This window comes from Vulpes lagopus, chromosome 18 (genome assembly GCF_018345385.1).
Source record: "Vulpes lagopus strain Blue_001 chromosome 18, ASM1834538v1, whole genome shotgun sequence".
NCBI lineage: Eukaryota > Metazoa > Chordata > Mammalia > Carnivora > Canidae > Vulpes > Vulpes lagopus.
In genome coordinates, this window is record NC_054841.1 from 19,106,620 (window position 1) to 19,119,759 (window position 13,140).

General features: G+C 46.7%; 1 long non-coding RNA gene across 3 annotated transcripts in view; it reads left to right on the top strand.

Moving 5' to 3' along the window:
* The window catches only part of LOC121477714, a 111,285-nt gene that overhangs the window by 84,205 nt on the left and 13,940 nt on the right, over positions 1 to 13,140 (top strand). For 2 of the 3 annotated variants that reach the window (XR_005984342.1, XR_005984343.1), the window contains exon 4: positions 12,393 to 12,582. This is a non-coding gene — a long non-coding RNA (uncharacterized LOC121477714). Of the gene's footprint in view, positions 1 to 12,392; positions 12,583 to 12,924; positions 13,100 to 13,140 lie in introns of those variants that run through there. The other variant, XR_005984344.1, reaches the window with a different exon arrangement.

Consider the following 13,140-nt stretch of genomic DNA (forward strand, 5'->3'; position numbering starts at 1 on the left):
GCAAATATTTTAGGTTACATTGCAAAGAGGAATTAAGATTGTAGATGAAATTAAGACTGCTGAGCAACTGTCCTTAAAATAAAGAGCTTAACCTGGATTACCTGGGTGGGACCAATGTAATCACATGGGTCCTTAAAAGTGGAAGAAGGAAGCAGAAGAGTCAAAGAAGGGAAGATAATGAAGGAAGCAGGGCCAGAGATGCTATATTGCTGGATTTGAGAATGGAGGAAGGGGGCCATGAGCCAAGGAATGTGGATGGCCTTTAGTAGGTGGATAAAGCAAAGAAAATTCTCCTTTAGGAGCCTCCAAAAAGAAAGTAGCACTGTTTACCCCTTGGTTTTAGCCTGGTGAGACCTGTTTTGAACATCTGACCTATAGAATCATAAGATAACAAATTTGCATTGCTTAAGTTACTGAATTTGTAAAAGCAGCAATAGGAAACTAGTATATGTTCACTGTGTCTCTGCAATTAACCTTTTCTAGTGGGAGATTTTATTAATGACATGGATCAATAATTTTCAAACGAGGCTGGAAAGAGTTCCAATGGGGTATCTTAGAGGCTACCTAGAAGGGAAGTTGAGAATGTAAAGGCAGAGGCAAAGGGATTCTGGGACACCCCATCAATACAGCCACTAGAACAATATTGCTTTTATCTATATTAGATATTAGAATTATATGAAAAAGGTTTGAAAGCCATCGTCGACATCATAGATAAATGTACTAAGTATAATAATAAAAGATAACATTTATTTAATGTTAATATAGACTGGACGCCATGCTTAGCAGTGTATACATATTAGTTAATCCTCATAATAATTATAAGAGATAGATATCACCTTTGCAGATGGGGAAACTGAATTTCAAAGAAATTAAGTCACTCAGCCAAAGTTTCACCGTGTGTAAGTGGCAGAGATGGCATTTTATCTTGGAGAATCTGACTCTAAAGCCTGTACTAACAGGCAAGTGCATCAAACAATTGGGAAGAGCTAACTAGAGTATCGTATTGATGGTACAATTCAGAATTCAAACATATTTGTATGATAGAAGATATCTACTTGGGAAAGAAGCAAAATACTGCATTTGGGTTCAAAAGCAATTATATCAAAGTGTGGGCAGTTCAAGGGAATTAATCAGGCTATCTGTAGGTTTGTTGCAGAGAGGCACTTGCAGTAGAAGGTCACCACCTTCTGGGTGTATTACAAGTGTAAGATTCCAGGAACCCTATGATTAGAAAGTCCTTTACATGAGAGAAGGGACTACCTCATTATGTTGTGAGCACCTTGTCAAGAAAAGATTGAGTTTATGGTGATGAGGAGTTGATTGAATTTCCTTTAAAATGTAAAATTCCAAGATCTGAGGGTTGTTGTGCATAGGATCAAATATTGGGGGGTCTTAGTGCTTAGCTTAAGCAACCCCATCTTCTTTAGACTAATGGGGCAGAGGAAATTCTAAACAGATAGATCTTCCTTTGGGACACACAACCTATGGGGCTTGGATTTTGTGGAATCCATAGTAAGTGTTTAAGCACCAACCTAATAGGAACAGATCTGCATTTCTGAGGGGCAAGTAGATCAGTGGGGGAGAAGTTGAGTCAGGGGAGCAGCTGCTGAAAAAGTGTGTGAGAGAGGCATTTCTGGGCCAGGGCAGACAGAGCCAGGAGAAGGAGGCTGAGAAGGGAAAAGAGGGTGGAGTACCCGACAACACCCAGGTGAGGGCTGGGCTGGGTGGAGCTGTCCAGAACAGGCGGTGCTGGTGCCTGCAGGCTGCGGGAACTCCAGGGCACAGAGAAGGTTCACAAGAAAGGTTGTCTGGGGAGGAGCCTCCTTGTGGTAAGTGGGTCATAGACTTGGTTGACTCTACAGATGTATTAGTCAGAAGTGGGTCAGGATCTGGAGGTCCAGCATCAAGACAGGTGGAGCCCTGTGATCCCTACTCCACCTGTGGTTTGAGGACCTGGTGAGGACAGACAAGAGCTCTTGTTGGCCTGGCAATGGGTCTGACTTCTGTAGGATGTGGGCTTCTGGATGGGTTGGAGGCGGCAGAGAGAGCCAGCCTGTGAGTCCCACTGACCAGGAGTCCTGCACCACTACCACCCTACTCCTCAATGAATCTGTATTTACCAGACATGAAGGAGAAACACATTCACCAGCTACCACTTCCCTCTGGCCTTCAGAACAAACCAGTTCACTCTTTCCAGGAATTCATCCACCTCCACCTGTCACTCTAGGACACTCATTCTAGGACACTCCACAGCTGGAGCTTTAATCTATTAGTCTTTTACTTCTACCTCCTTTCCCACACTAAATTGATGGAGCCTCAGTTTCTTTATATGTAAAATGGAGATAATAGTAATCTTTGTTGTACAGACCAGTATTGCATAAAAAGCTCATACATATAGTGAGTGTTCAATAAAAACTAGTTATTATCAGGGAGGTGCACTAAACCGAATAATGAGGAGTCAGGTTATTCTGATGGGAAACATAGTATAATAAGGCTTGGCAAGACTTTTTTTGGGAGGGAGATAGGGAGAAGAGAGGCATAAACATGGAAGCCATGGAAGCGAGAACAGAAACACAGAGTCAAGAGAGGGCAGCATGATAGTTTGGGGCAGGCCTAGGCCAGAGGGTAGGGAGTGGTCTAGGACTATGTGTCCAGATGCATCTGCTCATGTTTCTTCCAACTGCTGAGTCTGATGGCTAGGTAACCTGAGTGCAAGGCTCAGAACAAGCCAGCAGAGATGTCACTCTCACCTTAGAGTCTAGAAAACCTAGTTCCATTTCCCATTTTTGCTCTTTTCCCAATCTGTGACTCTACAATCCACTTTTCTCTCTCCATGTAGATGTTTTCAGCTGTAAAATTAAGGAGCTGGGTCAGGTTGTCTCAATGACCCTTCCCAGCTCTGACATTCTAGGACACTGAACCAATCGTCTGATTGAACCTTCTCCCTGACCAAAAGTAAGTCAAACTGGATGACAGCTTTAGATCACCTTTATTGCAGGCCTGTAACATGCCAGGTCATGGGCTAGGTGTCATTATCTGCATAGAAGCATTATATTTCAATTATGGGGTTTATTACTGTCAAGGTGTTCTGAGCCCCACCTTGATAACACATCATCACCTCTATTTCTTTTCATGTCTTATTGCATTGGTGAAATTGTGCCACCTTCCTAGTGCTCTTGAGCAATCTCAACAGTGATTTCTACTTTCTTTCTAGCTTCAAATTGCCTCAGGAAACTCCCCCCTTGATTCTACCCTCTGCAATCCTCTTACGTTTATGATATTCTGGAGGGTTGGTGGGGGCAGGTCTTATTTTTTCTGTATGTCATTACAGACACATTTCCAGGCTTTGTCAGCTGTTGACATTACCCACAATTCCAGGTATCTTGATTCCGGGGCCTGCTAGTACGCAGGAAACTGAAATCAGGAATAACTCTCAGAGGTGGTGCCGGCAAGATCTGCACAGGGTATGGAGACCAACCAAGCAGACTGAGTTCCAGCACCCAGTAATAATAATGCTGAACATTAATTAGGCATATTTTCCAGGCACTGAGTTAACTCAGCAGTTATTTTCCAGACACTGGGTTAACCCATCCCAAGCAGAAATGATGTCAGGGGATTTGCGGCAATGTCTAGAGATACTTTTAGTTGTCACAAAGGAGGGGAAGGTGTGCTCCTTACCTTCCCTTTAGGTGTCACAAAGGAGGGGAAGGTGGGCTAAAGGTCCTACAATGCACAGGGTACCCCAAAAAGCAAGTGATGTTCTACCCTGAAGTGTCACTAGTGCTGAAGTTGAGAAACTTTGGGTTAAACCCTCTACATGCATTATCTCATTTAGTCATCAAACCAGCCATATGAAGCAGCTGCTACTATTATTACCACTCCCCTGTTTATAGTTGGGGGAGCTGAAGAGTAAAAACATGAAGCAATTTACTCAAGTTCACCAAACTGGAGAGTGACAGAGCTAGGCTATGATCCCAAGTTTGGCTGACTCCAAAGCCCGTGTACTTCACTACTTCTTTGGGAATTGGCCAACTGAGCTTGTAGGTCAGGACCAGGAACATGGATTGGGAGCTGATTCTCAGAGGTTTCTGAGATGTCCAGGGCCCCCCAAGGCCCAGTCTTGTTGCCACTGCAAGAGAACACAAAAGCTCAGCCTACCTTCTGAGGGCACAGGCTCCTGGGGGGTCCTTAGATTGACCTGAGGGGCTGATCTTGGTTACTCTCAGCTGAGCTGAGTTAGAAAAGGCAGGACATCATCCTAGTAACTTCAGCATCAAGTCCTATGGCTCTGACCTCTCCAGCTCTGGAATCAAGTGCTGGGAGGAGACTCTGACAGCTGGCGGCACATGCTCACAGCCAAATGAGAGATGTGGCAACACGCCAGAGGTCAGGTTTCCTCCTCCGATGTTATCTGCAAACGTACTCAGAATATCAGCACAGTGGGAGTTGACATGTGCATGGACACAGGCCTGGTATACAGTAGGCCCCCGATAATGAGTGAACGGACAAATCAAGCGGGCCAGTTGAGACCTCTTCTATGAGGTCAAACCTTGGAATAAAGTGAGAGGGCTGGGCATAGATCACAGAGGGGAAGGCAGGGCCAGGCCTGTGGGGTGATGCTTTGGTGGATGGGATAGCGCCAAGTCTTCCAGAGGGGTCAACAGAACAACAGCTGGAGCTGTATCTCCTAGAACACAAGCCACAGGAGACTGGGGAAGTCTGACTCCTAGCACCTTAGGGGCTTGACTAATTTTTGGACTGCATCATTGGAATGTTTGGCAGATAGGCTTTAATCTCAGTGACCTCCCAGACCCAAGGGCTGCAGAGCCTGGAGGAGCCTTCCTCCCCATGACATCCCCTGGGTGAGGGTTGAGGTCGCAGATGGACTCAGGAATTTAGTTTATTGTTCTTGAGGTGGAAATAATTCTTAATATTCTGGTTTTCCCTTTCTAGGCCCTTTCAAAGACCATATTTATACCGATAAACTGGTGTTATGGAATCCAGAGAGATCCGCTAAAGGCACATAACTCTGGGATCTTTCTTCTTCTTGTTGTTGTCTTATCCTCTATGGAGGAAAAGGAAGGAGGGGACAAGGGGGAAAGGGAACTGAAATTCATCAATGCTTTATGTTGGGTTGAGTGCTTTTCATGGTCACATTAACGAGGTGGCAGAGTGACCTGCAATGGTGCCATGTAGACCTGGGTGGCCAGAGACTCCCTAAATCTCAGTTTCTTTGTCAGTAAAATGGCATAATACTTGTACCTATTTTCTAGAGTTGTGATGAGGATTTAGTGAGCTAATACACTAGATGTGCTCAGCCTGGCAGCTGCCACAGAAGAAGGCCTCACTAAATGTTAGCCAGCATTGTTGCTGTTTTAATTTTTTTTTAAAATTTATTTATCTATTTGACAGAGAGAGAGAGAGGGAGAGGGAGAGAGAGAGAGAGAGAGAGAGAGAGAGAATGAGAGAACAATCAGGGGAAGCAGCAGGCAGAGAAGGAGAGGAAGAAGCAGGCTGAGCAAGAAGCCCGATGTGAAGCTCAATCTCAGGACCCTGGGACCATGATCTGAGCCAAAGGCAGATGCTTAAGTGACTGAGCTACCCAGGTGCTCTGTTGCTGTTTTAAATTTATGACTCCCCCCACCCTGGGAGGTGGGACCCATTGTCCTCATTTATGTCTGAGAAAGTCAAGGCTTGGCAGGGTTACTGTGGTGCAGCTTTGCTCTCAGTTCCTCCAGCAAGTCTCTGCTGGCCTCCAAGGCTGGGGCAGGTGTCCCCTGTCCACGTGGCCCAGGCGCCTGCTCTTCCCTCTTAGCTTTTGTTGCAGCATAGAGTGAGCGCCTGGCCCAGGCCCAGGCCCTGCCACACCGCAGACCCATGAGGACAGCCTCTGGGCCCAGAGGATCGTCCTGGGCTGTGAGTACCTAGCAGAGCACTGGTACATGGTGAAAGCTGAGGAGACCTGGGTAATTCAAGGCCACTGGACCCAGTGATCTGAAGTTGGGTTTGCTTCTTTCTTACAGTGTGTGTGTGTGTGTGTGTGTGTGTGTGTGTGTGTGTGTGTGTTCTTTCTTAGAAATGCTGAGAAACATGAGTGGCTGGGGATATCCTTTAGATGTTAGCTGGTCTCTTCTCTGGCATCGTAACTATGGCCTATTTTCCCTCTCCTTGCTGCTCATCTCTCTCCACCAATTTCTACACTACCCAATATTTCCAAAGAGAGAGAGTCAATGTGCCATCCATCTAGAAGGGGTTGGGAGTCAGTTATATGCTTTCTTGGTGCAGAGATACACAAATCATGATAGATCCTTGCAAGTGACAAGGAAACAATGGCTGATTTCAGCATAGGGCTCTGAATCTTTCAACGACTGTCAGTTTTCTTCCTTCACTTTTCACTCCTAGCTCATCCAGTTCTCCTGTATCCTAAGAGAATTACTCAACACAGGATCTTGGCCAGTGGATGGAGGGTGAGCCCAACTCTACAGAGGAGGTATTCATTAATTGTTAATCCAATGGTTTGAGCTTCTACTCTGTGCTGGGCCCATACTAAGCACTGGGGGTATAATACAGGACAAAAAGAGATGTGCCTGCCCTTCAGAGCTTACAGTTTGATGGGAGATAGAGGTGATAGTCATGTAGTCACTCTGTGGACATAGATATAATTGTTCTGAAACTACACATAGATATAATTGTTCTGGAGGAAAAAAAATAGTTCTATGAGTCCTTGACCTAGATTGGGTGATCAAGGAAAAGTTCCCTTAGGAAGTAAAACCGAGCAGAGATCTGAAGAATGGATAGGAGGTGGTGGGTAGAAAGTTCCAGACAAAGGGAACAGCTTGTGCAAAGTCTCTGTCGAGGGCTGGTAATAAACAGAGACCTTAGAGTGAGAGTATGGAAATTGAAGGTGTGTAGGCTGTGTGCCAGGCTGGAGAGGCAGGCAGTGCCTGATTGTGTGGGACCTTGATGGCCAAGGTTAGGATTTGGCTTCAAGTCTAAGAGAATTGGGAAGCTGTAGAAGGGGATTTAGAATCCAGGATACAATTTGGTTTCTTCTTTAAAAGATTGCTCTGGTTGCTGTGGGGGAAAATGGAGAGTGCCCGAGAGTGCATGGGGAGTCCAGGGACCAGGGAAGAGACAAAACTGGTTGTCCAGGGGACGGCGGCCAGTGCTTGGATACAAAAGGATGGTGGAGAGGGGGAACAGAACGTGGGCTTCAGAAATAGCATCAGGAGGATGCAGGGACCCAGGGAAAGGGAGTTGTCAATGGAGCCTTCCAGGTATCTGGTCTGGCAACTGGCAGGATGGCAGCCCCACTTTGAGACACAAGGATGCTAATAAAGGGTGAGAATGAGGGGTGGAGGGAGGCAGATGAAGAAGATGGCCTGGGACCCACTGAGCTTCAGGGCTTGGGGGACATCCGAGTGTAGATGCTAGTAGGCACTTAGATGTATGAGTGTGTCCCTCTCATTTTCCAACTCTTCAGAGAGCTGCTCCTGGAACTCTTTAAGACTCGGCTTTATTTCTCTGTTGCTGCTCAGTTTTGATCAGGATACAGTTAAGCCATTCAAGTATGTTTTCTTTCATATTAAGGTTTCTAAGTGAGAAAATGTGTTCCCCCAAGAAGATATAAACCTGGTTCTATTATTACCACCATTAAGGAGATGAGATGAAATGCCCCCATGACAGGTCTCCCAGGTGAGCCCCGAGACTACATGTCCTGGAGAGGTCTCACAGCCTGGGTCTGGGAGCACTTTGTCTCACCTGCATGGAGCTGGTGGGAAGGGTTCTCCTGAGTAGAAGGTGGCATCTATCTTTATCCCAGCCAAGGAAATTTACATCTTTTTCTCATTGTTTTTAATAATGTCATTCAACTATTTACTGATTTATTTAGCCAACTTGGATTGGGTATACTGTTTTAGATTCTGGACACAGCATAAGACAGATGGAGTCTCAGTTCTCATGAAGATTGCACACCAGTTGGGGAGACAGGCAACAATCAAAGAAACGAATATGCAAACAAGATAATTTCCAATGACTTTGGGGAAGGCATCTCTGAAGACTGACATTGGAGGGGAGCTTGATGAATGAGCCAGCCAGTCATGCAAAGGGCTGGGTGGTAAGAGGGGAACAGCTGTAGGAGCACCCATGTGTAGGTTCTGAGGATACATACTTGAGGAATAGAAAAGAGTTCAGGGTGCGAGTTCAGTAAACAAGGGGGAGAGTGATAGGAGAGGAGATGGTGGAGACCACAGGGCCTGGACCATGTGGGCTATGGTGGATTTTGTTCTAAGAGCATTGATAAGGCGAGAAAGGCTTTAAAACAGGGAATGATCTGTCCTGATTTGTCCCTTAAAAAGATCACTCTGACTGCTGTGTAGAAAATGTGTTGTTGGAAGGCTAAGGGTAGCAGTAAGGAGTCCAGTGAGGAGGATGTTGCATTGTCCATGGGAGAAGTGCTGAGGCCTGGACCGAGATGATGGTGGTGGTCATTGGCTCTGAAGCCTTTCTTCTATGTGCTTATGTCAATGACAAATGCCCCATGCCCAGAGGGACTCAATAATTCTGTCATCTATTGCTCACCATAGCTACCAATATGGGTATTTTCCAAAACAAAGAAGGGTGAATGAGTATTTCTTCCCATTAAGCAATCTGTAAGTCTCATTTCTCTTATATTCTCTTATAGTTTAGCATCATTATTTTTTTCCCCACCAACTAAATCACTGATCATTGTGATGGTTAATTTTATGTGTCAACTTGAGCAGGCCATGAGAAGCCCAGATCTTTGGTGTCAAACTTTCTTTTGGGTATTTCTGTGAATTTTTTTTTTGAATGAGATTAACATTTAAATTGGTAGGCTGAGAAAAATAGATGGCCAGCCTCATCTAATCAGTTGGGCCTCATCTAATCAGTTGAAGACCTCAGTCAAGCAGTTGAATAGAACAAAAAGGCAGAGGAAGAGAGAATTCTTGCCTGACTGCCTTTGAACTGGAACATCAGCCTTTTCCCTGCCTTTGGACCCAAATAGAAACACTGTTTTTTTCCGGGGTCTTGAGACCCCTAGCTTTTAGATGGAAATTATATCCTCAGCCTTCCAGGTTCTCAGGCCTTTGGACTTAGGCTGGAACTAAACCATTTGCTTTTCTGGATCTCCAATTTCCTTACTGACCGCGCAAATCTTGGAACTTGCCGACTCCATAACCACTTGAGTCAATTCCTTATAATAAACCTCTTTGTGTTTTGTGTATACACACACTACAGATTTATTATAAGGAATTGACTCTATATTTTCTTTACATATATACATATATACACACAGACACGCACTCATTTGTAGGCAGAAGGAACAGATATACAAATATATATGTATATACATACACACATATACATGTGTACACACGAAGAGATTTCTGTATGCATATACGTCTACACACCCATGCACATGTCCTATTGGCTCTGTTTCTCTGGACAATGCTGACCAATACAATGAACCAATGCTTTGTGTTATCACCAGGAAGACCCAGTAACAGAGATGGAAACAGTGCTGCTCCTCTGGGTGTGGAGGTAGGTTTGCAGTCTAGATCTGGTAACAAACGTCTAGGTTTCTGGAAATACCCCATGGAGGATTAAGCTATATTTTCAAAAGCATGAAAAGACATGATTTGTTTAGGAAAAGCCAGATAATTTACAGTGCCCAGACCACAGTTTTGGTACTTGGAGCAGTGATTTAGCAGGAGGGAGATGTAGGGAGAGGAGGGTGGAAAGGCTTTGCCCGATGGGATTTGGCAACACTAAGGAGCAAAAGAAGGCTCTAGAGCAGAGCCTAGAGGACTAACACACCTAAAGGCCCACTCTAGAAAGGCCTCCCTGGTTGCAGTGAGAAAGCACTAGAGAGGGTAAGGCAGGGAGCAGGGAGCAGGATTAGGAAGCTGCTACCATAATCCCAGGGAGTGAGGAGCAACCTGTGGGTTCAGGTGTGGGTGTGGGGGTGGAGGGGAGGCGGCACCTAGAGGGATGCTTAGAGGTGTTGGTGCAGGGCTTGGTGGTGGTTGGACACAGAGGAAGTAGGAGACACAGACTGGGAGGATTCCAAGGTTTCTGGCTTGAATGGCTGAGAGGATGGCAGCAATGTGACCCTGGATTATTACAGTTAGGAAGCCCCTCATTTCTAGGTTTTATAAAATAAATCAGAAAGATGTTGCTGTAGGTTGTTTTCTACTCCCTCCTGTTACCCCTTTGAAATGTATCTTTGCAGTTCCTGCCATCAAAAGCTGTAGTCTCATTTCCCCTCCCTTTGATTTTGGATTGGCCTGTGACTTGCTTTAGCGCCACAGAGTGGTGGGCGGGGTGGCTGGCATGCCAGGTCTGAGGCTAGGCCTCCAGAGGCTGGGGGGTGGGGGTGGTGGGGCTGTGATGCTCTTTCAGAACCCTGTCTGGCCATCGTGTGAACAAGGCCAGCCTGCTGGATGATGAGATGCTCTGTGAAGCTGAAATGAGCCATCCCACTGCAACTGTCCTAGGGCAGCTGGGCTCCGGCTGACGAGCCTCTGGCTGAGGTCCCCAAGGGGGCTAGACCGAGGGCAGCTGCCCCCTGAGCCTGGCCTGAGTTGCTAGCCACAGAATCATGAGCGGAGTAGATGACTATAGTTTTAAGCCACTAAGCTTTTGGGGGGCCGGCTGGACAGAGAGCACAGTAAAGGGGTACAGGTAGTTATGAAATAGATGTAAAGCTGAAACCCACAGGGGACGGTGTGTGGCTATTATTATATAAGCTTCACTGTGCTCTGCGGGTGTTCAGGAGGGCGAAATGAGACTAAGAAAGCCCCTTGATTCACCCTCTCCTAACATTCCTAGAATATTTTGTTTAAGGAATCAGTGTACATTTTTCCAGAAAATTCATTTTGCCCCCTTGATGACCTTAGTCCTCATCCCTGTCACAATGGGGCTGTGCCATATTTGAAGACAAACAGTCCCGGTGTGTCCAGAACTTTCCTGGTTTGGGGACCGATAGTCCCACATCCTGGGAAACCCTTTAACCTCAAGTAAACTGGGACAGTGGGTCACCCTACAGTGCTTTGCGGCTTGCAAGTCGGCTGTGTACACGTTCACCCACTGGCTTCTGACGTGGGTGGGGCGGGGCGGGCTGGGGGAGCTTTGCTCTTGCCGGTTTGATAGTGAACCTGAGGTCCAGCAAGTCTGAAATGACCCTTGGACCGCCCAGCTGGAAGGCAGCCAGGAGAGGAGCTGACCCCAAAGCAGCCTGATGCTCATACCTGAGCCTGCTCTTGCACACCTGTTATGTCGGGGGGCAGTGACACCAGCCCCTTATGACGGGGCTGTGGAAGTGAGGACCTGCACCCCGGACACACTCGGGCACTGCCGGCACCTCTCCATCTGGATCATTTTCAAACATATCGGTGCGGATCTGACACCAGGACAGAAGAGCTCACGGCATATTTTGTAGCTCACTCCACGGAGGGAAGCAACTCAGGCCACTACCAGCCCTGACCCTACCCTCTGAGGCCAGAATTGCTGCCAGCTCTGATGTGACAGTGGCAATGCAGATGAGACTCGGCTCCGGAGAGAGACCTCGGAGAATCCAGAAAAAAGATGAGGCAGGCAAGGGCGAAAGGGACAGGAATAGAGGACTGGTTTCGTCTCTTTCAGGAACTGTGTTGATTCTTTATCGTGAACTCTTTGTTTAAAAAGAAAATCCATTTTTCATACATTCAGAATTCCAAGCTGCCGAAAATTTCCTCCCGTGATGAGACGCATTCAGAACAAAAACGTGCAGCCTGATTTGTCTTTCCCTGAAATCAAAGGCACTGTTCTAAAGAGACTGCGCTCGCCACACAAAGGTAGCAGATGTTTGCCGAGATTGAGCCGCACAAGCATCCACACGTTCAATCTTGGGAGCGTTTTGCTTTTTGAAAAGAGGAACAGTTTTGTGTCATTCCGCGTTGCACAGAAGCTTCTGGTCCCAGTGCTCAGGTGGGGTGTGGATGAGGGCGAGTTTGCTCCGGAAGGATCTGCAGGGGAGGATGGGGCAGGACGCATTACAGCATCAAGCTCCCACTGAGCTCCGCGTGTCTACCCAGAGTGGAGTCAGGCGCAGCAGCTGCGGGGTGCAGGGCCTTCAGGGTGCCACGATCTTCATTCTTGCCCACGAAGAGTTTCTAAGTCCGAGGCTTCCTACCCTCACGGATTCAGAAAGCCGATCCTAAAGCTCAGCTAGCTTTTAACTTCCCAGGCGCATTTCCTTTCTGCCATTCCTGCCTCTCCCAGATTTCTCCCTGTCCCTCATCCCTGGGGTGTAATTGGTCATAGAAACCTGCATATCCTATCCCCCCCAAATGGAGTTCAGAATCTACCCTCTGTTTCCATCTGCAATGCAGATTTAATCCCTATTCCTGGAGCCCTCGCCACCAGAGACACCCTGCTTACACCTCTCATGCTGTTTCACAATGATCCGTTCCCACGTCACACCGGAAACTTCTGGATGAGGTTCACCTTGACTTTTGCAGTAGCCAGCACAGGCTCTGGCATCTTCCCGGGGTTCTTCAATATGCAGGAGTGAATGAGGAGGTAAGACTGTCAGTGATGGGATGTTCCTTAACCACCTCCAACCACACCCTTCAGATCCCTCTGTCTCTGTTCACACAGCCCTCTTTTTTTTTTTTCACATGTCAACTCCTACTCATCCGTCAAAACCCAGTGCCCATGTCTACTCCTTCAGGAAGTCCTGACATCCTCAGCCTGTGTGGCTTATTCATTTCTCCCTCCGCTTCCGCAGCCCCCTCCGCATGTGCACAGCAGAATACAGACTATAATGACTAACGTATCTGAGTTCTTGTTTGTGGCTGCCAGGGATGGCAAGTAGACTTAGTTTCACAACTCTGTTTTGCCTGATGTTGCTGCCTGAAGCAGTGTTGAGCTGGATCCTGAAGGTGCCTTTTCAGCATTACAGTCGTATGTCCATAATGTTTATATTTTATACAGCATGTATGATTTTTCAGTAGATTAGAAGGAGGAGGCCCGTTTCCTAAGCAGAAGTAAATCTAAAGAATGTGATGTCAGTGACAAAAGGCCATGATGCAGACAGGTACGTGTGGGTCAGCCCGCAGACTGGTGTGGCTTCTAGAA